The following is a 24397-nucleotide window of genomic DNA, read 5'->3' on the forward strand; positions in this document are numbered from 1 at the left end:
TCCAACAGTAGATCGACCAATGGAACAGTACAACTTCGGAGAACCAAAACCGAAAATTGGCAATTTTGCCAAAATGACCTAAGCTTTAAACAAATGACCAAAACCAACAAGTTTGGTGACCAAAATGTGGTATGTGGGTGAAGTTGGAGTTCCCATACCTATTAAGCCTTAGAAAGTCAATAATTTGACTTGAATAGTGCAGTGAATAGTAACCCGAAACACAAAATTTTGAGAACGTCGAATTTAACACGTTAGAGCTAGGTAAATGTGAAGTTAAGTTTATTTTGGATTTATTTTAAGTTTTAGTACTGAAACATTGTAAAATTGTGTGTTTCAGTTGAAAAGAATATCGAAGGAATCAAGAACCGAGTCGAGGCTAAAGGACGACTGCTTGAGGTTTGTGCACAATATTACTATGCTTTAAAAAAATTCATTGATTAAATGAATGAAATATGCATTTTATTGTTGCTTTGAATTGCTGAAAGTATTGTGACCTTACTTATGATGTTTTGATTCAAATTGTGAAATTTATTGTGTATATTTGAAATGACAATGTTTAGCAAATTGTTAAGATAAGTTTTAAAACCACAGTATCATGACCATATATTTGAACACCTCACTAGCACGACTAGTGGGGGTAATTAATTTCGAATTTTGATTCCTTCTCTGGAGAAGTGTTGAGGTGTGCCAGTAGAAGAGGATGTGAATGGATATCCATATATTTGAGCTAGCTAGCCTTGTGATATGATTTCTCTTTAGCCTCTGGCTATTGAGATTCATGTGATTTCTCTTTAGCCTCTGGCTATTGAGATTCTATTTGTTTCGAATGGCGTGATCTAACTGTGGGTTTTATGAAATGTGTTTTGATACTTTGAAATAAACTTGGTTTATATGTAAAATCTTACAATGCATGATTGTATTTAATTTTCATGTTTAGTCAAATTTTTGAATGAATGTGCTTTAAGTTTTGCATAAAGATTATTTTAGTATATTGTGCACCACTGAGTCTTAGTACTCAGCGATAGCTTTTATTGCTGTCGCAGATACAGAGATTAGAGGAGCAGCAGACTGAGCTGCTGAGGTGTGTGAAGTCATCAGCTTGAAGTCTTCGGGTATAATTTATACCCTAATCAGAAATATTTCTTTTGATGTATATATTGCACATAAATGTATGGACATGTACATGGGTCTTGAGCAGCTTGTACAAAGTTTGTATAAAAGTTGTAATAAATTTTAATTTGGACTTTTTGAATGTAAATTTTAGTATGATGAATATATAAATTGTTTATCTTGAATGGAATATGAATAAATGATATTGATGGACAGTATTTTGAGAATTTTTGAACTTGTGAATTTTGAGAAATTGGTTGAGATTGAGTATGAGTTTGAAGCAATGGTTAGATAATTATTGGAAGTGCTTTTATTTCAGGTATTTGAAGAACGATTTTCTCAAAATACAGAGGAAACTCTGTCAAAATTTTTATAAAATTTGCGGAAAACTAAAATGGCCAAAAATATTAATTAGTTTTAATTTCAACTAAATGTTTTAAATACTTATTTGAAATGCTCACCACTTGTCAAAGATAAGAAAATTGTTTTAAAATCCCTTGTAGGGTACTTAATGAGTTATCGGTAGGTGAAGTTCGGTAGTTCATTAGGTATTCTACGGGATCATGTTATGCCTTACAGAGGGGTAAAGTGTGACACATATTGTGTTTTATGGCTTATTATGCCATACTATTATTTTAACAACCTATGGCTATACAGGTTGTGTTATTATACTCGGCTTAATGCCTGATTGATTATATGGCTTTTTAGCCACACTATTTGCACATCAGGAGATACTTTGTGACCGATGGTGTGACGGCCTGAGGTACTAGGTACCCAGTGCTAGTATATCCATTTATCCAGTCTGGTCAGTGTATAGGCTACATGGGCAGTCAATTAAAAGATTATTCAATTTAGGCAGTTAAGTTAAGTTAATTATAATCAAATTTCAGTACAATTAAATTAAGTATTGAATGAATGAGTAAAAGAGATTAGCAAAAGAAACATAACAAAAATATAAATTGGAGAACCGTAGAGATTTGAAATACAATATAGTTAGAATAATTTGTATACTGGGTAGTATTACTGAAAAGTTATAAACTAAGCACTTCCAAAGAGAAACAAACTAGTATATAAGATCGTTGATACTAGAAATACCATGCCAAATTAAATTGATTTCTGAGTATCCGAATTATGATTTATTTCTTTCTTTATTTGTATATATTATTCTTGTTATACTATTACACCACTAAGCAGAAATGCTTAGCGCGATGCAATTGCTTCCTCGCGTAGGTACTGATGGTAAAACCAGTAGACTGTCAATTGAGATTTTTGGAGTCCAGATCTGCAGAAGTGCCAGAAGAGTTCAAGATTGTCACCTCCTCAGCAATGCATGTAGATAGGGCTCATTTTAAGCATGTTTTATAATATGTACATTATAATTACTGCTATTATTGTAATGTGAATTAATAACTGTCATTTCATTCGTATATCCTGTACTTGACAAACTTATGTAATTAGTTGGCAAATTATGTAAGATAATGAAATGTTAGAATTCTGATATATGAGTTAAGTATCTGATCATGATGATTCTGATTGAGATTGAGTATCTATTGGAATTATTTTTGACAAGTTCAGAAGAACTGTTAGTTCAAATTACTGCTAGCTCTCTGCTGGATTGTCATTAAAATTTTTTAATTTTCTACATTAGTCAGATTTCGATAAACATTAAATATAGCCTAAACCTCAGATAAAGTTTTTGAACAAGTAAATCAAGAACTATAATGAAATTAGATAAGATTAGGTGCTCCGGCACTCCGTGTGACACGCCTTGCTCGGCTACACTGTAAACGGATGAGAGGTGTTATATTTAGTGGTATCAGAGCAAGGTTTAGGCGTTCCTAGGTAGAGATAAGTAAAAAGAACTAGTGTGCATACATACATTGCATTCATAAGAGTTGAGGTGACACTAATGCAGATCTATTTACTTTTGATTATTCAAAGTTAAGATATGGACTCAGAGTCACAGAGGGCATTAGAAAAAGAAGTAGAAAACCTGGTTCATAAGGTTATAACTTAGTGACTATGTAATATTCTCGATGTTTGTATTGTAAGTTGCAGATTACAGTACCGACATGGGATTATTATGTATAGCTACATGCTTCCTCGTGGTACAATAAACTAAGAATATTTGTAAGTAATCTATAATTTGATACAGTTACGCCCGAATAGAGTACTATTATGGGAAATAAATGTGAAAATTCTAGCTAGAAAATTTAAAGCTTCAGAACTAGCCTATCGAAAGACTACACTTGTAAGGTAGATAGAGTCAGTGACACGGTTACATTAATGTGAACTACCTGTACCACAGTAATTGCTATAAGCTTAGAGATATTAGTACAACTTATCATCCTCAGATGGATGGACAGTCGAAACGAGTAATTTAGGTAAATTTTGAAACTCATTGAGTTCCTGTAAACAATGTATTTAAATGATAATAATAACCTGTAATATGTGATAAGCCCTTGAGAATATACTGAGAACTTGTGTCATTAAATCTGAGGGGGAGATGGGATAGATACCTCCCACTAACAGAATTTGTACACAATAATAAGTGTCAAGTTAGCATACAAACAATATCCTATGAAACACTGTAAGGGAAAAAGTGCAGAACACCAGTACGTTGAACTGAGTTGGGAAAATATATCTAGACATTGATATACGGTCTTATAATTATTTTGATATTTTTGTCAGAAAAGAATGATTTAGGTATTTGAAAATATATTTAGAAGTTGTAGTGCTACTCCCTCTGGATGCAAGAATAAATACTTTCCATTGATGGAGTTCATGTGTAGTGATAGTTATTAAATAAGTATGATGATAGCAAGATATAAGCTTTGTATGAGACAAAGGGTAATTTAATAGAATTGGAATTGAGAAAAAGAAACTGAAGGACCAGTAAAGAATCCTAGCACGATAAATTAAGAAACTAATGAATAAAAGAATTTCATGAGTAGGAATACTAAAGGCAGAGGAAAACAATGATGGGAAAATGAATAAAATTATAAGATAACGATAGTCATAGTTATTTGAATTCGATGAATTTCGAGGACGAAATTCCTTTTTAAAGGGGAAGAGTTGCAACATCCTCATTTTCATAGTCCGTATGTTCTACTGTTCTGACAGTTAATGTCTGCCTCGGAAAGTCGGAATATCTGGAACTACACTGTAATAACAGTGAGGAAGTATAAAATAATGAAATATGTGATAAAAAAATTAAGAAAAAATAAAAGAGATAAAATGTGACTAAGTTAAACGAGCCAAACCCGTAGCGATGGGTAACCGCACCGGGAAGTTACGATGAGGACCGTTGACTAGCCTTGGACCACGGGGAACTCGGGGAAATATTTTCGGGACCTAATTAAAGGTCTACTAAGGTGTAATTGACATTGGAAATTTCAAAGAAAAATTAATAAGTTAGTATAAATGAAAAATTAAAATTAAAGAAATAGGGGGTACAAGGAGTAAATCGTTGTTACCGAAAAATAGGGAATACAAACTGAATAGGGGCATTTTGGTCAATTGAAACCTAGAGTTGACTTGTAACCTAAATGTCCATGAAAAATAAGTAGTATTAAAATTTGAAAATGTCATGAAAATAAGAAGTTTTATACATAATGTAATTAAAAGAAATTATGGGGACATAATTGAAATAACTATAAGTTTAATTATACTAATATTAACCTAAAGTGAGTGGCATATGTTATATTCATAAATCTTAATTAGTGGAGCATTATGGACATGTAAAAGCACTAAGTGGACAGATTTTATGAGGAAAACCATTCATTTTCTTCAATTCCACTTCCATGGCTGAATATGGGTCTATATTTTTCCTCCATGAGAATTCATCATGCAAGCTTCAATCCTCCCCCATTTTCAACTTAAAACTTAAGGTTCCCTTCATCAAACTTTGTCTCCACACCATGGGAAAGGTTTGGGCAGTAAGAAAAAGAAGAAATTTCCTCTAAACAAAGGTTAGTGCTTAATCTTTCTATTTTCCTTCAATAATCCTTGTGTTGAGCTTTGGGTAAGTTCAATTGCAAAGAAAAATTAAAGAAATGATGAGTATTGGTGAACCTTAGTTTTGGCAGCCATGAAATGCATGGTTAGTGACTTATTCTTATATTTAATGAATGGGAATTAAGGTTGATTAACTCAAATGGAAGTTGTAGTAGGTTAATGTTCAAGTATGTGCATGTTAGTGCTTGAATTAAGGGTTTGAAATGGGACCTTGATGCTTTGGCAAACTGCTATGTTTGGAAACCTATAATATCATAAATTTGTGTGTGCGAATATGAAGTTTATTAATGAAATATGATAGTGTTAAATTATGGGCAGCATGTGTAGTTGATATTGAGGTATGAGTATATGAAAGTGTATGTATAATATTGATATTGAGGTATGTTGAATTTTGGTGGAAGTGAATGTTGAACTTGAATGGTGTATTGTGTGCATTGAGCACTTGAGTGTTTTGCCCAAAATTCTTACTGGAATTTTGTACAATATATATATAAGTGCCATGATTAAATATTGAAGTATTGGGAGGAGGATTATTGTCAAAATTGGAAGTGTAATGTTCAAATGCAGGTTGTGTATGTTGGCAGCACCTAAATTAGGCCATAAGTGCAAAACTGTGAACCCAATTGGTATGAGGCCAATGGGGGGTGAAACTAGACACCAAATAGGCTAACTTTCATGGAGAAATGTTGCCAAAACTCTGCCTAGAAACCGACCTTAAAAATGACCAAATCCGGAATGGCAACCTTGCAACCCAGATTTTTGACCATATGAACAGTAATCATTAGGATGTCCAGAACTTTTTACCATGGATAGTTAAGACATAGAGCTACAATTCTTATGAAGACACCAAAGCCCAGAAATGATCAGAACTAAGTCAAATAGTTTGCACAAGTTCGGGTACCAAAATTGCCAGAACTAAAAGTGACCTAAAATTGACCAAATTTTGCACTAAAGGTGCAATCTGTCTAGCTTTAGTAAATTGACCATATCTTGGTCTATACAACTCAGAATGACCTGAAATTTTGCTCAGAGTGCATTAAGACATAGGGCTACAATTCTTATGAAGACACCAAAGCCCAGAAATGAACAGAACCAAGTCAAATAGCTTGCACAAATTCGGGTACCGAAACTGCCAGAACTAAAAGTGACCTAAAATTGACCTAATTTTGCACTAAAGGTGCAATCTGTTCAGCTTTAGTAAATTGACCATATCTTGGACTATACAACTCATAATGACTTGAAATTTTTCCCAGAGTGCAATAAGACATAGAGCTACAATTCTTATGAAGACACCAAAGCCCAAAAATGACCAGAACTAAGTCAAATAGTTTGCACAAGTTTGGGTACCAAAACTGCCAGAACTAAATGTGATCTAAAATTGACCAAATTTTGCATTAAAGGTGCAATCTGTCCAGCTTTAGTAAATTGATCATATCTTGGTCTATACATCTCAGAATGACCTGAAATTTTTCCTAGAGTGCAATAAGACATAGAGCTACAATTTTGCTTTTTTGGCCAGAAGCTAAAACCCAAGAGAAATAGGACTTTAAGAGAGACCAATCTAGCACACTAAAATTGATAATTTGACATTTACATACAATGATGCTTGAAGTGATTTGGCAATGAATGCCAACTTGTAAAAATGGTAAATTGCATTATATTGATAGTATATTGAATTATGAATTGTGATATGTTGATACTAGAATCAACTTATGCATGATGTATGAAAAGGTCAACATTTTCATTGACCAGTGAATTGTATAATGACCAGTAAACCCTAAATATAAATATTTAATCTTGTACTATGCCCTAATTTGCCTAGTTGACTAGTTTGGATAGGTTGGCATGCCAATAGGATTCTGACAGTTGTTCTGTAAATGACTTTACGTCATATTGTGTTTTATGGCTTATTATGCCATACTATGATTTTATAGCCTATGGCCATACAGGTTGTGTTATTATACTCGGCTTAATGCCTGATTGTTTATATGGCTTTTTAGCCACACTGTTTGCACACTGAGAGATACTTTGTGATCGATGGTGTGACGGCCTGAGGTACTTGGTACCCAGTGCTAGTATATCCATTTATCCAGTCTGGTTAGTGTATAGGATACATGGGCAGTCAATTAAAAGATTATTCAATTTAGGCAGTTAAGTTAAGTTAAGTATAATCAAATTTCAGTACAATTAAATTAAATATTGAATGAATGAGTAAAAGAGATTAGCAAAAGAAACATAACAAAAATATAAGTTGCAGAACCGTATAGACTTGAAATACAATACAGTTAAAATAATTTGTATACTGGGTAGTATTACTGAAAAGTTATAAACTAAGCACTTCCAAAGAGAAACAAACTAGTATATAAGATCGTTGATACTAGAAATACCATACCAAATTAAATTGATTCCTAAGTATCCGAATTATGATTTATTTCTTTCTTTATTTGTATATATTATTCTTGTTATACTATTGCACCACTAAGCAAAAATGCTTAGCACGATGGAATTGCTTCCTTGCGCAGGTACTGAAGGTAAAACCAGTAGACTGTCGATTGAGATTTTTGGAGTCCAGATCTGCAGAAGTGTCAAAAGAGTTCAAGATTGTCACCTCCTCAACAATGCATGTTGATAGGGCTCATTTTAAGCATGTTTTATAATCTGTACATTATAATTACTGCTATTATTGTAATGTGAATTAATAACTGTAATTTCATTCGTATATCTTGTACTTGACAAACTTATGTAATTAGTTGGCAAATTATGTAAGATAATGAAATGTAAGAATTTTGATATATGAGTTAAGTATTTGATCATGATGATTTTGATTGAGATTGAATATCTATTGAAATTGTTTTTGACAAGTTCAGAAGAACTGTTAGTCCAAATTACTGTTGGCACTCTGCTAGATTGTCATTAAAATTTTTGAATTTTCTAAATTAGTCAGATTTTGATAAACAGTAAATATAGCCTAAACCTTAGATAAAGTTTTTAAACAAGTAAATCAAGAACTATAATGAAATTAGATAAGATTAGGTGGTCCGGCACTCGGTGTGACATGCCTTCCTACGCTATATTGTAGACAGATAAGGAATGTTACACATATGTTACCATGCACTAGAATCTCTCTGTTACAAAATCCCAACTTAAGCTGGAGTCATAGTTTATGTCAAACCCCATTTGCTATGAATATTATGTTCTCTTTTAATTCTAGTTCTTGATTAAAAGATTTTCTCATCAGAAACTCTTTTCTGATTAAATCTATCTGTCTTGGCCAGGAACTTGAAACATCAAGAATAATTAAATGAACATAGGATTTTATCCCTATTTACTTAGAGGAGCAGATTCCATCTTGATCAACACCTACCTCCATATATAACTAGTAGGAGCCAACACATGCCCATATACCCATACACAGTACAAGTATGAAAGCAGTATCAAACTCAAACCACCTATATACAAGATAACTGTGCTATCTCAGGTCTAAAGATTATATGCACTAATATGATTTCTGACAATACATTGATAAGAGTAAACTCCATGTGCTCATCATAAATGTCACTGGTTCGGCCCACTTATCTTGTATAAGTGCCTATCATGTTTGTTATATGGCATGAGACTCACCATTCCATCTTATTTATAACTCACATAAATAACTTGGGAACAACCATGAAAACAATATTACTGGATAAGTCATGTCCTTAATGTGAAGTATCCTCGATTGTGAACCTATTTATGATACTTTGTGCTAGAAATACTGTCACTCATATTCTTAACAACTTAAGAATAGAATTTCTAACAAAATATCAATGGACCTTTTCTATTACACATAAATATATTTTGTAAACGGAAAAGTGAAAATGCTTTTTATTAATAAAAGATGTACAAGATACATACTAAATGATATGCTATAGGGCATACTACTAACAAGAACTACGACCGGGTGAGACATTAGATCTGCACAGGAGTCTAGAGCCATCTGCACTACATTGTATACATGGTAGGACTTAGGATCTTGTATAATGAATATCTGTTGTATTTTGAACTTTTGTTCTGTATTTTGTATATTATAAAACTTTAAGGTTTGTAATAAGTTGTATATATTAAACTTATATGGAGATTGTCTGGATGTATTTAAATTATAATGGACTGTATTTTGAAACTGTTTAAATACTGTGAAAATCAATAGACTGCACTGTGATATTGAGACTGTGAAATAGTTGAGATTTTGAGAAAATTATATTGAATTGTTTTTAACAGGTGTAGAAGGATTGTTTGTCCAAAATACAGACGGCACTTTGCCGGATTTGTGTTAAAAAGTTTTCAACACGCAGTTTTATTAAAATATAAAAATATAACCAACATGATAGGAATATTACATAAAGGTTTCCTAAGCCAAATTGAGTATTCAAAAAATAAGATAATCATAGACTAGGTGCTCCGGCACGCCGTGTGGCACGCTTTGCTCGGCTACACTGTAGACAGGTGAGGGGTGTTACATTTAGTGGTATCAGAGCACGATTTAGGCATTTATGGACTAGATAGATTGCATACCATGCATTGCATTTGTAAGTGTTAAGATGACTCTAATGCAGATCTTTTGATTGATTATTTTGATTAGAATATGGCTCCACATCACAGAGAGCGGTCAATGAGGAGGTGGAGAGTCATGCTCCATCTATGACTGAGCCTGGAGACACTAGGAAACCTACTCCACCAGTACCAGAGGCACTAGTCACCTTTCAGCAAATGGCTGAGTTCTTTAGACAGATGGCAGGAGTTATGCCACCACCACCACCTCCACATCAAAAATCCCATTTGGAGAAACTCTAGAAGTTCGGAGCAGTGGATTTTCTGGGCAAAAGGGAAGATGATTCTGTCACAGCTGAAAACTGGTTGGACAGAACCGGAAGAGTTTTGAAACAACTTCACTGTACTCCAGAGCAAAATTTGGAAGCTGCTGTATCACTACTGCAAGATAATGCATTCCAATGGTGGGATACAGTGACTAGTGAGGTGCCACCAGAGCAAATAACTTGGGATTTCTTTCTAATTGAGTTCAGAAAGAAGTATGTGGGCAGTGTATACCTGAAACAGAGGAGAAGGGAATTTATTACCCTACACCAGAGACAGCTGACAGTGGCCGAATATGAGAGGAAATTTGTCAGATTGAGCTGCCATGGGCGTGAAATAGTCCCTAATGAGGCCAAGAGATGCAAGAGATTTGAGGAATGAATCAATGATAACATTAAAGTAATGATTATAGCCTTCGGGATTATAGAGTTTGCCAAGTTAGTGGAAGTCGCACTGAAGGTTGAAAAAGTCAGAATAAATGAGCAGAGCAGAAGGGACAGACAGCAGAAAAGAGGTCAGGGTCAAACCAGTACATCTTCTGCCCTTAGTAAGAAATTTTGAGGTTCGCCTACTCAGAGTTTCAGTAGGGCACCAAGTCAAGGTCAGTCACAGAGGCCCAAATCTCAGTTCGCACCGAGGAGAGGCCAGTCCACACCTTTAGTGGCTAGCTCTCCAGGGACAGGGTTCAGGGGACCAGCCCTAACAGTATATCTATTGCTTACCCACATTGCCAAAAGTGCTATAAGGGGGAATGTTGGAGAATGATAGGTGCTTGTTTACAGTGTGGATTTACAAACCACCAAGTCCGTGATTGCCCACGCAAAACTGCTACATCTACTCTAGTATCAACTGTTAGGCCTGCCCCTCAAACTCCAAGGGGTAGAAAGTCGGGTAAGGTTGAGGCAGTCGGTACTTCACAGAGACCTGTATCAGAGTCTGTGGAGAGAGCAAAAGCTAGAGTACCAACCAGAGCCTATGCTATGAGGGCACAAGAGGAGCAGGATGCTCCAGATGTCATCAAGGGTACGTCCCTCCTCTTTAATACTTCTGTGCAAGCATTAGTGGATGTTGGATCTACCCATTCATATATTTGTATCAAGCTGCCCGTAGAAAAGGGAATACCAGTAGAGGAAAGTGACTAAGACATCCTAGTCACAAATCCGCTAGGCCATAGTGTGGTAGTAAACAAGGTATATAAGGGTTGTCCATTGAAGATTCAAGGGAAAGAGTTCTCGGCAGACTTAATTAAACTACCTTTCCATGAGTTTGACGTGATTTTGGGAATGGACTAGTTATCCCATCATCAGGCAATGGTGGATTGTAAATTGAACAGAATCTCTCTGAGAACTGCTAAGAATGAAGAAATAACAGTTGTGGGTGAAAGGATAGATTTCTTGTCCAATGTCATTTCAGCTACAGTTGCAAGGAGATGGATGAGAAAAGGGTGTGAAGCCTATCTGGCACACGTGGTTGACACTAGGCAGAGTAAACTTGACTTGTCTGACATACCCACAGTAAGGGACTTCTCTGAGATATTTCTTGAGGAATTACCTAGTTTGCCACCAGAAAGAGAAGTTGAATTTGCTATTGAGATTATGCCGGGTACAGCTCCGATTTCAATTGCTCCGTATAGGATGGCACCTGCTGAATTGAAAGAGTTAAAAATCCAGCTACAAGAATTACTAGACAAGGGGTTCATATGCCCTAGTGTGTCACCGTGAGGAGCTCTGATACTATTTGTAAAGAAGAAAGATGGGACAGCCCCTAAACCAGTTCTCATGGTGCCACATTGACACCCTATGAAATGACCAAATTACCCTAGTGTTTTAATTTTGAGTTCTCAACCCAAAATAATTATTTCTCCTCTTCTAATCAATTTATATCAAATATAAATTAATTAATTAATTTCTATTAATTAATTTCTCATAATTAAATTCATATTTAAACACTTTAAATATAAATTTAACTTATACTATACATCCAATAACCTAGATTTGGTTTCAAGCCATGCTAGGGACTTTGCAATCTTATTACAAACCAAACCTATTTAATTAATCAATTAAACTCTTTAATTAATCAATTAAATCACATTTAACTTGGTAATTATCTTGTATATGTGTGTGACTTACTAAGCTTATCACTAATTGGCAATGAGATATGATATTCACTCTTAATATCATCAGAACTCTTTCTTACTATAAATGATTTCTCTAAATCATTTTAGACATCTTATAGATAATGGTTGACACCTAGCATAGCATGCCATGGCCACCCAATCAGTAACAAGGAATACCTTTAAATGAACCTATAATCATATGTTACCATGCACTAGAGTCTCTCTGTTACAAAATCCCAATTCGAGCTGGAGTCATGGTTTATGTCAAACCCCATTTGCTATGAATATTATGTTCTCTTTTAATTCCAGTTCTTGATTGATTAGATTTTCTTGTCAGAAACTCTTTTCTGACTAAATCTGTCAGTCCTGGCCAAGAACTTGAAACATCAATAACAGTTAAATGAACATAGGATTTTATCCCTATTTACTTAGGGTAATAGATTCCATCTTGATCAACACCTATCTTCATATATAACTAGTAGGAGCCAACACATGCCCATATACCCATACACAGTATAAGTATGAAAATAGTATCAAACTCAAACCACCTATATACAAGATAACTGTGTTATCTCAGGTCTAAAGATTATATGCACTGATATGATATATGACAATACATTGATAAGAGTAAACTCCATGTGCTTGTCATATGCGTCACTGGTTCGACCTACTTATCATGTATAAGTGCCTATCATGTGTGTTATATGGCATGAGACTCACCATTTCATCTTATTTATCATATAAATACCTTGGGAACAAACATGATTACAATCTTTCTAGATAAGTCATGTTCTTATTGTGAAGTATCCTTGATTGTGAACCAATTTATGATACTTTGTGCTAGAAATACTGTCACTCATATTCTTAACAACTTAAGAATAGAATTTCTAACAAAATATCAATGGACCTATAACACCCTCACTGTAGCAATTCGTACATTCTACTGTTTTGGTGTCCGGTGTCGGTCCGGACAGCTAGAACGTCTGGAAAAAAATATTTAAACTAGAGTGAGGAGTTATAAATAACTCAAATAATAGTAAGAAAAATTTAGGAAAAATTTTAGAAATAAAATATAACCAAGTTAAATGAGACGATGCCCTAGCGATGGGTGACCGTACGGGGAAGTATCGGTAAAGACAGTTACCGACCCCAGACCCGGGGGAAAATTCATGAAATAATTTTTGGGACTCCAGAGAAGAGTCATTGAGGTTTCTATGGCATTAGAATGCCAAGAAAAGGTTTAGAAAAATTTTTCGATCGGTACAGATAATTTTAGTCTGTTAAGCCAAATGGAGGGCATTTTGGTCATTTCGTCTTCAGAGATGATTTTTGGCTGACTTGTCCAGTTAAGTTATAACACCCATATTTGCATAGCCTGGTATATTTCACTATTTCGGTGACTCGTGTCGGTCCGGACTATTAAGGGGAATAGAACAACACTTAAGACAACTAAATAAGCCATAAATACAAATAATTTGTAATTGTTAATTAGTTAAGTATAAATAAGAAAAACAGAATATAAGAAGTTAAACGAGCCGAGAGTCACAGCGATGGGTGACCTCCTCGGGAAGGATTACGAGGTCAATTTAAACTCGAATTTTGAACCATAAAATGTGACACCGCGGTCCTTAGGACCATTACAAACACAGTGAAAAAGAAAAAATCATAAAAAAGAATTGTTAAGTAGGTCAAATAATTAGGTCAGAGATCCGGAAGAAATATTGAATTATTTGCAAACCGAATCGAATTGGCGAGGGGCAATTTGGTCAATTGACCCCGAGAGCTGACTCCTGACCTAACTGTCAAATAAAATCGGAGAAAAGAAAATTTCAGAATCGAGAATTAAATTAAAGAACTAATGGAAAAATAAATAGAAAAATAAAAAGAAAATTGAAAAAGTGAAAAGAGATGACATCATGCATGACATCATGCATGATGCCATAAATACTATAATTAAAAATTTATTTAATTTGATTTATGGTCTTCCATAAGACTAAATTAATAAAAGAAAAAGAAAAGAAAAAAAAAGACTTCATCTTCTTCAAAAAACGTGAACCATCTCTCTCTCACCCTCTCCCTCACTAAACTCCATTAAAGCTCATTTTGAGATTGAAGAAATCCTAATTCCCACCATAGAAACCCTACTCTCCACCACTAAATCCTGTAGCTAGACCTTGATAAGGAGATTTACAACAAAAAGAAAAAGAAAGAAGAAGTTTTGAGAGGTGGAAAAATTCTGCATAAGTTTAGTAAACTAAACGTGATTTGTTAGTTGATTTAATTGTGTTTATAGTTGAATAAACTTAGAAATCATTTAAAATGAAAAGAAAACATCTTAGGGGGACTAAAGGGAAATTCAGCCAGCATGTGTGGGGGGTATGATTTGCATGGGTTTGATTGAATTAGAGGTGAATATGAACATCAAGGAGTTGAATGATTATGGTTATATGCTTTAAATTCGCTAAATGCAACAAATTGGTGAACTAGGGTTTTGGAAACCTATGGTTTAGGAGGCAAAAATGTGAGAATTGGTCAAATGGTGTGTTTGACCTTGTTTGAGATGAAAAATGGTCATTTGTGACCAATTGAGACGTGTTGGAAGTGTTAGAAGTGAGTTTAAATTCGGATTGAAAATGGCCATGCTGCAGGCAGTAGGACCAAGGTCCCTTTGAGAGACCAAAACTGAAAATTTACAAGTCCAATTGGTATGAGACCAATTGGGAATGAAAATAGACACAAAATGACACATTTTTCATTTAGGAATCATGCCCAAAAAGTGACCAAAACCTAGTGAACAAATTGACCAAATCTGGATTTCTGCAGTCTGACCTGTACAAAAATGACTAAATGAACAATATTTGTTTATTTGGCCATAACATGGGCTAGGTAGGTATTTTACCAGTGGATAGCTGAGATATAGACCTAAAACTTTCGTGAAGAATACAAATCCAAATTATGCCCTTAACTAAGTCATTTGGCCACCTAAATTTGGTAACCTAAAACTGCTAGAACCAATTTAGTGCCCAAAAATCTGGGTTAAGTCCAATCCGGCAGCCATGATTCAAATGGCTATAACTTGAGCTACAAAACTCCAAATGGAGTGATTCAAAAAGGAGAATAAATTTAAGACAATAGGGAACATTTTCTATGGGAAAAGTTTTGCAAAATTCTAATAGAGAAATGACCAATGGAACAGTGCAACATAAGACACCAAAATTGAAAATTTGCAAATTTGCCTAAAAGACTAAGAATTTGAGTAAACAACCAAAACCAACAAATTTAGTTTCCAAAATGTGGTATGTGGGTGAAGTTGGAATTCCCATACCTATTAAGCCTTAAAAAGTCAACAAATTGACTTGAATAGTGTCATGAATAGTAACCCGAAATACAAATTTTAAAGAACGTCAAGTTTAGCACATTAGAGTTAGGTAAAAATGAATTTAAATTTATTTTTGGATTTATGCTAAGTTATGGTGCTGAAACACTGTGAAACTGTGTGTTTCAGTGGAAAGGAACACCGGGAAAGAATCCGAGGAATCGAGTCAAGGCCAAGAGGTGACTCACTTAAGGTTTGTGCACAATATCAACATGCTTTAAAATTTATTGACAAAGTGAATGAAATATGTATTTTACTTTTGCTTGAATTGTTGAAAGTTTATTTGTGTATATTTGAATTGGCAATGTTTAATAAATTATTAAGATAAGTTTTGAAACCACAGTGTCATGACCATATATTTGAACACCTCACTAGCATGACTAGTGGGGGTAATCAGTTTTGAATTTTGATTCCTTCTCTGGCTGAAGTGTTGAGGTGTGTGCCAGCAGAAGAAGAAATTGAATGGACATCCATATATTTGAGCTAGCTAGCCTTGTGATGTGACTTCTCCTTAGCCTCTGGCTATTGAGATTATATTTGTTTCGAATGGCATGATATAACTGTGGGTTTTATGAAATTGGTTTTGATACTTCGAAATAAAATTGTTTGGATTAAAATCTCATAATTCATGTTTTGTATTTAATTCTCATGTTCAGTCCAATTTTTGAATAAATATGATTTAAACTCTGCATAAAGATTATTTAGCATGTTGTGCACCATTGAGTCCTAGTACTCAGCGATGACTATTATTGTTGTCGCAGATATAAACGCTAGAAGAGCCACAGAGTGAGCTGCTGAGGACAGAGGAGCTACCTGCGTTGAACCTATTGTGTATAATTTATACCCTGACTGTAAAAATTTATTTTGATGTATGTAATGCACGTAAATGTATGGACATGTAAAATTGGTCTTGAGCAGCTTGTATAAAGTTTGTAATAAATTTTAGTTTGAATTTCTTTTAATGTAAATTTTTGTAATGATGTATATAAATTGTTTTATCTTTAATGAGATATGAATGGATGTATTTTGTTTTAAATTGAATGAAATTCATTAATGGTATTTTGATGATTGTTGAATATTGGAAATTGTGGATTTGAATTTTTAGAGACTGATAATGATGTTGAAATTGATTGTGAATTTGAAGAAGTTGTTGAGATAGATTATTGAAAGTTTTTTTTTACAGGAATTTGAAGAACTGTTTTCTCAAAATACAGACGGCACTCTGCCGAAATTTTTATAAAATTTATGGAAAAATAAAATGGGCCAAAAATTTTAACTAGTTTTCAACTTTAATTAAATGATTTTAATACCTATTAGAAAATGCTCACCACTTATAAAGTAAGGAAATTGTTTTAAAATCCCTTGTAGGGTACTTAATGAGTTATCGGTAGGTGAAGTTCGGTAGTTCATTAGGTATTTTGCGGGATCATGTTATGCCTTACAGAGGGGTAAGGTGTGGCATGTTTTAGTTGTATCAGAGCAACAATTTTTGAAGTATGTTTTAACTTGAGAATTTGTGTCTTTACTTGTTAAGTACAACTGCTCAATGTCCTTACTTGTTACATACAGTGCATTACATCATAAAAATGAACTAACGGAGGGAAATCTCATTGTGTATTTGTTCAGGAGATAGCCTAACTTCATACTAAAATGGAAGAAGGGGATCGCTCAGTCGAGCAATCTGTTGAAGCTGAGGCACAAGGGGAAGCCCCAGCTCTACAGAATGTCAGTGATTCAGTAGCACCAGCCCCACAAATGCCGTAGTTTCTTGCACAGTTTGCACAATAGATGGCTGCGATGTTTCAACAAATGGCTGGGGGTATGCCTGCTCAAGCTCCACCCCAAACACCTGTGGTACAACCACAACCTCCAGTCAGACAGTATGACAAACTGATAAAGTATGGGGCTACAGAATTTAAGACTGTACCCGCTTGAGGCAGAGTAATGGCTTGAAAGAATGGATAGAGTGTTCAAGAAGCTGCACTACCAAGATGAATTGAAGTTTGAATACTCTGTGTCACTACTGCAAGGGGATGCGTATGATTGGTAGAAGACCATCCCTCACAGTTTGGCCGAACCACCAGTACTTACCTGGGATGACTTCATCAGAGAATTCAGATAAAAATACATCCCAGACGCATATGTGGATCAAAAGTTACAAGAATTCCTAAGCCTGAAACAAGGGAACAGATCATTAGCAGAGTATGAGAGGGAGTTCTCCCACTTAAGCCATTATGCTGGGAGTCTCCTTTCTACCAGCAAGGAAAGGTGCAAGAGATTTGAGACCGGTTTGAAGCCCAGTTTGAGGATGCAAGTAGTGGGATTCAGACATAGCAATTTTTCAGAACTCATGTCTCAAGCACTTGAGCTAGAAAGGATTGAATCAGAAGCAACACCTGTAAAAGAAAAATTAGAGAAAGCTAAGAAATCAGAAAAGATAAGGGGGAAAAGTTAGTAGAGCCAAGTTCTGGTGGTACCTCGAGAAAGAAGAAGAAATTGGGTGGACCTAGCAGAGGTTGAGGTGGAAGATTTAGAAGGGGCAGATTCTCTGGACAGAGACCCCCTAGGTCTGGTCTACAGTCGAGCAGGGGTTCATATCCTACCCGCCCCTGTGAGACTTATGGCAAGATTCATGGGGGAGAATGCTATTGAGCTACGGGAGCCTGCTTTAACTGTGGAGGCAAGGGCCATTTACCTAAAAACTGCACTAGTGCTCTTAGATTCAGTCCAGCTCCTACGACTGCAGAAGGATCTATTCAGAGTCCTGCTCCCAGAGGTTCACAATCAGTTGGCAGGGGAAAAGGTAGAGGTAGAGGCACTGCTTCTGGCAATCAGGGAACTTTTGGTCAGTCAGCACAAGGAAGTGCTTCAGCCAGAGTCTACACAATGAGACAGCGAGAAGAGGCTGAGACTTCTAATGTTGTAGCTAGTACATTCTCTATCTCTGATCAAGAAGTATTTGTGTTATTTGATTCGGGTTCAACCCACTCATATGTTAGTGCTAGCATAGTCAGTTCACTTGCTGTTCCGTGTGTCAAAATGGATTTTGAAGTGCTAGTAACTAGTCCATTAGGATAAGAGGTTTGGGTCAATAGTATTTATATAAACTATCCTTTGGTGATCCAAGGACAAGTTTTTCTATCAGATTTGATTGAAATGCCCTTCAGAGATTATGATATCATCTTGGGCATGGATTGTTTAGCTAGGCATCACGCCATGATTGACTGTAGACTGAAGACAGTCACTTTTGGTCTCCCTTTGTACGGTGATGTGGTAATACATGGGGAGAGGCATTTAATGCCATCAAACATCATTTCGGCTGCACTAGCTAGAAGGATGATCAGAAAGGGGTGTGAAGCATACTTGGCACATGTGATAGACACCCAAGTGGGGAGCCCAGCACTAAGGGACATCCCTACAGTATGTGACTTTCCGAATGTGTTTCCTGATGAGTTGCCAGGATTACCTCCAGAAAGAGAGGTGTAGTTTGAGATTGATGATATGCCTGGTGTGGACCCAATCTCCATAATGCCATATAGAATGGCACCTGCGGAATTAAAAGAATTGAAAGTGCAATTGCAAGAGCTACTTGATAAGGGCTTTATCCACCCTAGTGTGTCACCTTGGGGAGCACCAGTGTTGTTTGTTAAGAAGAAAGATGGCACTCTCCGCTTATGTATTGATTATCAGTAGTTGAATAAGGTGACAATAAAGAATAGATATCCATTGCCCCACATTGATGACTTATTTGATCAGTTGAGGGGTACAGCTGTGTTCTCCAAGATTGACCTGAGATCAGGTTATTATCAGCTGAAAGTACAAGAGCAGAGTATTTCTAAAACTGCCTTTAGAACCCGCTATGGCCATTATGAGTTCTTGGTCATGCCATTCGGGTTAATTAATGCTCCGGCTGCTTTTATGGATCTGATGAACACTATCTTCAGACTATACCTTGACCAGTTTGTTGTGGTATTCATAGATGATATATTAGTCTATTCGAGGAGTGCAGAAGAGCATGATAGACATCTGCGGATTGTACTATAGACTTTGAGGGAGAAACAGCTATATGCCAAATTGTCGAAATGTGAATTTGGGCTGAAAGAAATATCTATCTTGGGGCATGTAGTATCAGTAGAGGGCATCAAGGTAGATCCAAGTAAGATTGAAGCTGTCCTTAATTGGAGGCCACCCAAAAATATCATAGAGATCCATAGTTTTCTGGATTTAGCTGGATACTACTATAGATTTGTGAAGGGATTTTCCATGTTGGCATCTCCATTGACCAAGCTGCTTAGAAAAGATGTGAAATTTCAGTGGATGGACAAATGCCAGTAGAGTTTTGATGAATTGAAGAGGTGTTTGATTGAGGCTCCAATCCTGACATTACCTACACGGGGTAAAGAATATACAGTTTATAGTGATGCTTCTCACAATGGGCTAGGCTGTGTGTTGATGCAAGATCGAAATGTCATTGCTTATGCATCACGCCAGCTAAAACCGCATGAGAGGAACTATCCAACACATGACTTGGAGCTTGCAACTATTGTATTTGCTCTTAAGATCTGGAGACACTATTTGTATGGGAAAAAGTGCTACATCTACACAGATCATAAGAGTTTGAAGTATTTGGGCACTCAGAAGGAGTTGAATTTGAAACAGAGAAGATGGTTAGAGTTGGTAAAAGACTATAATTTTTTGATAGACTATCAACCAGGGAAAGCTAATTTGTGGCTGATGCCTTAAGTCACAAGACTATAGCAAGTCTACGGGTTACTCCTTTGTCTATGGTACATGAGTTGAGATCATTACATGCTAGCTTAGAGATTAATGATGAGGGGCAGACAACAGTTGCATGGCATGTACAGCCAGTGTTGATTGATCAGATCAGAATGGCTGCTCAGAATGATTAGAAATATCAGAAGCTATTGGAAGAAGTCAGACAGGGCAAGAGACCAGAATTTTCAATAAGAGATGATGGTCTACTATTACACCAGGGCAGAATGTGTGTTCCTAATGATGTTGAATTGAGGAAGATCATTTTGAAGGAAGCACACGAGTCTCCTTTTGTCATGTACCCTGGTGGCACAAAAATGTATAGAGGGTTAAAGGAGCATTACTGGTGGATGAGTATGAAAAGAGATGTGGCAGAGTTTGTTTCTAAATGCCTAACTTGTCAGCAAGTGAAGGTAGAGCATCAAGTACCCGTTGGGTTGTTACATCCACTACTAGTACCAGAATGGAAATGGGAGAGAATAACTATGAATTTTGTAGTGGGACTTCTGAGGACACAGAAGAGTCATGATGCAGTATGGGTCATTATTGACAGACTGACCAAGTCTGCTCATTTTCTGTCAATTCGGATAGACTACAGTTTAGAAAGATTGGCTAGGTTGTACATTGATGAAATTGTGAGACTACATGGAGTTCCAGTATCCATCGTATCAGACAAAGATCCTAGGTTCACTTCTAGATTTTGGGGTAGTCTTCAGAGAGCCCTAGGAACTAGATTGAACTTCAGTACTGCATTCCACCCACAAACAGATGGCTAGTCTGAGAGGGTAATTCAGATCTTGGAGGACATGCTACGGGCTTGTGTGATTGAATTTGAGGGCAGTTGGGACACTCACTTGCCTTTGATTGAGTTTGCTTACAATAATAGCTACCAATCAAGCATTGGGATGCCTCCATATGAAGCTTTGTATGGCAGAAAATGTAGAACCCCGTTGTGTTGGGATGACATGGGTGAAAGAAAGATGATTGGGCCAGAAATTATTTAACAAACTGAAGAGAAAATCATATTGATCAGAGATCGACTTAAGACTGCATCAGACCTTCAGAAGTCCTACATTGACTTAAAGAGAAGGGATATTGAGTATGCACTGGGTGAGAAAGTATTCCTCAAGGTTTCTCCTTGGAAGAGAATTATGAGATTTGGCAAAAAGAGGAAACTGAGTCCTCGTTTTATCGGGCCATATGAGGTTCTGGAAAGAGTGGGTCCTTTGGCATATCGTTTTTTACTACCTCCAGAGTTGGAGAAGATACATAATGTCTTCCATGTGTCCATGTTGAGGAGGTATCGATCAGACCCATCTCATGTACTACCAGTAGAGAAAATTGAAGTGAATCCAGACCTCACATATGAGGAAGAACCCATAGAGATTCTGGCTTATGAGGTGAAGCAGCTACGGAACAAGAAAATACAATTAGTGAAAGTGCTGTGGAACCATCATTCGGGCCAGAAGGCTACTTGGGAACGAGAGGAGGACATGAGAAGATAGCACCCACAACTGTTCAGAGATTGATACCAGGTAAAATTTTAAGATGAAATTTATTTTAAGGGAGGGAAAATTGTAACACCCCTATTTGCATAGCCTGGTATATTTCACTATTTCAGTGACCGGTGTCAGTCCGGACTATTAAGAGGATTAGAACCACACTTAAGACAACTAAATAAGCCATAAATACAAATAATTAGTAATTGTCAATTAGTTAAGTATAAATAAGAAAAACAGAACATAAGAAGTTAAACGAGCCGAGAGTCACAGCGATGGGTGACCTCCTCGGGAAGGATTGCGAAGTCAATTTAAACTCGAATTTCGAACCTTAAAATGTAACACCGCGGTCCTTAGGACCATTACAAACACAGTGGAAAAGAGAAAATCACAAAAAAGAATTGTTAAATAGGTCAAATAATTAGGTCAGAGATCCGGAAGAAATATTGAATTATTTGCAAACCGGATCGAACTAGCGAGGGCCAATTTGGTCAATTAACCCTGAGAGCTGACTCCTGACCTAACTGTCAAATAAAATCAGAGAAAAGAAAATTTCAGAATCGAGAATTAAATTAAAGAACTAATGGAAAAATAAATAGAAAAATAAAAAGAAAATTGAAAAAGTGAAAAGAGATGACATCATGCATGAGATCATGCATGATGCAATAAATACTATAATTAAAAATTTATTTAATTTGATTTATGGTCTTCCATAAGACTAAATTCATAAAAGAAAAAGAAAAGAAAAAAAAGGACTTCATCTTCTTCAAAACACGTGAACCATCTCTCTCTCACCCTCTCCCTCACTAAACTTCATTAAAGCTCATTTTGAGATTGAAGAAACCCTAATTCCCACCATAGAAACCCTACTCTCCACCACTAAATCTTGTATCTAGACCTTGATAAGGAGATTTACAATAAAAAGAAAAAGAAAGAAGAAGTTTTGAGAGGTGGAAAAATTCTACATAAGATTAGTAAACTAAACTTGATTTGTTAGTTGATTTAATTGTGTTTATAGTTGAATAAACTTAGAAATTCATTTAAAATGAAAAGAAAACATCTTAGGGGGACTAAAGGGAAATTCAACCAGAATGTGTGGGGGTATGATTTGCATGGGTTTGACTGAATTAGAGGTGAATATGAACATCAAGGAGCTGAATGATTATGGTTATATGCTTTGAATTAGCTAAATGCAACAAATTGGTGAACTAGGGTTTTGGACACCCAGGGTTTAGGAGGAAAAAATGTGAGAATTGGTCAAATGGTGTGTTTGACCTTGTTTGAGATGAAAAATGGTCATTTGTGACCAGTTGAGATGTGTTGGAAGTGTTAGAAGTGAGTTTAAATTCGGATTGAAAATGGCCATGCTGCAAGCAGTAGGACCAAGGTCCCTTTGAGAGACCAAAACTGAAAATTTACAAGTCCAATTGGTATGAGACCAATTGGGAATGAAAATAGACACAAAATGACACATTTTTCATTTAGGAATTATGCCCAAAAAGTGACCAAAACCTAGTGAACAAATTGACCAAATTCGGATTTCTGCAGTCTTACCTGTACAAAAATGACTAAATGAACAATGTTTGTTTATTTGGCCATAACTTGGGCTAGGTAGGTCTAATTGACCTGAAATTTTACCAGTGGACAGCTGAGATATAGCCTAAAACTTTCATGTAGAACACAAACCCAAATTATGCCCTTAACTAAGTCATTTGGCCACCAAAATTTGGTGACCTAAAACTGCCAGAACCAGTTTGGTGCCCAGAAATCTGGGTTAAGTCCAATCCGGCAGCCATGATTCAAATGGCTATAACTTGAGCTAAAAAACCTCAAATGGAGTGATTCAAAAAGGAGAATAAAGTTAAGACAATAGGGAACATTTTCTATAAAGAAAGTTTTGCCAAATTCTAACAGAAAAATGACCAATGGAATAGTGCAACATAAGACACCAAAATTGAAAATTTGCAAATTTGCCTAAAAGACTTAGAATTTGAGTAAACAACCAAAACCAACAAATTTAGTTACCAAAATGTGGTATGTGGGTGAAGTTGAAATTCTCATACCTATTAAGCCTTAGAAAGTCAACAAATTGACTTGAATAGTGTCGTGAATAGTAACCCGAAACACAAATTTTAAAGAACGTCAAGTTTAGCACATTAGAGTTAGGTAAAAGTGAATTTAAATTTATTTTTGGATTTATGCTAAGTTATGGTACTGAAATACTGTGAAACTGTGTGTTTCAGTGGAAAGGAACACCGGGAAAAAACCCGAGGAATCGAGTCAAGGCCAAGAGGCGACTCGCTTAAGGTTTGTGCACAGCATCAACATGCTTTAAATTCATTGAAAAAGTGAATGAAATATGTATTTTACTTTTGCTTGAATTGTTCAAAGTTTATTTGCATATATTTGAATTGGCAATGTTTAGTAAATTGTTAAGATAAGTTTTGAAACCATAGTGTCATGACCATATATTTGAACACCTCACTAGCATGACTAGTGGGGGTAATCAGTTTCGAATTTTGATTCCTTCTCTGGCTAAAGTGTTGAGGTGTGTGCCAGCAGAAGAAGAAATTGAATGGATATCCATATATTTGTGCTAGCTAGCCTTGTGATGTGACTTCTCCTTAGCCTCTGGCTATTGAGATTATATTTGTT

Source organism: Hevea brasiliensis, chromosome 4, assembly GCF_030052815.1.
Source record: "Hevea brasiliensis isolate MT/VB/25A 57/8 chromosome 4, ASM3005281v1, whole genome shotgun sequence".
Lineage (NCBI taxonomy): Eukaryota > Viridiplantae > Streptophyta > Magnoliopsida > Malpighiales > Euphorbiaceae > Hevea > Hevea brasiliensis.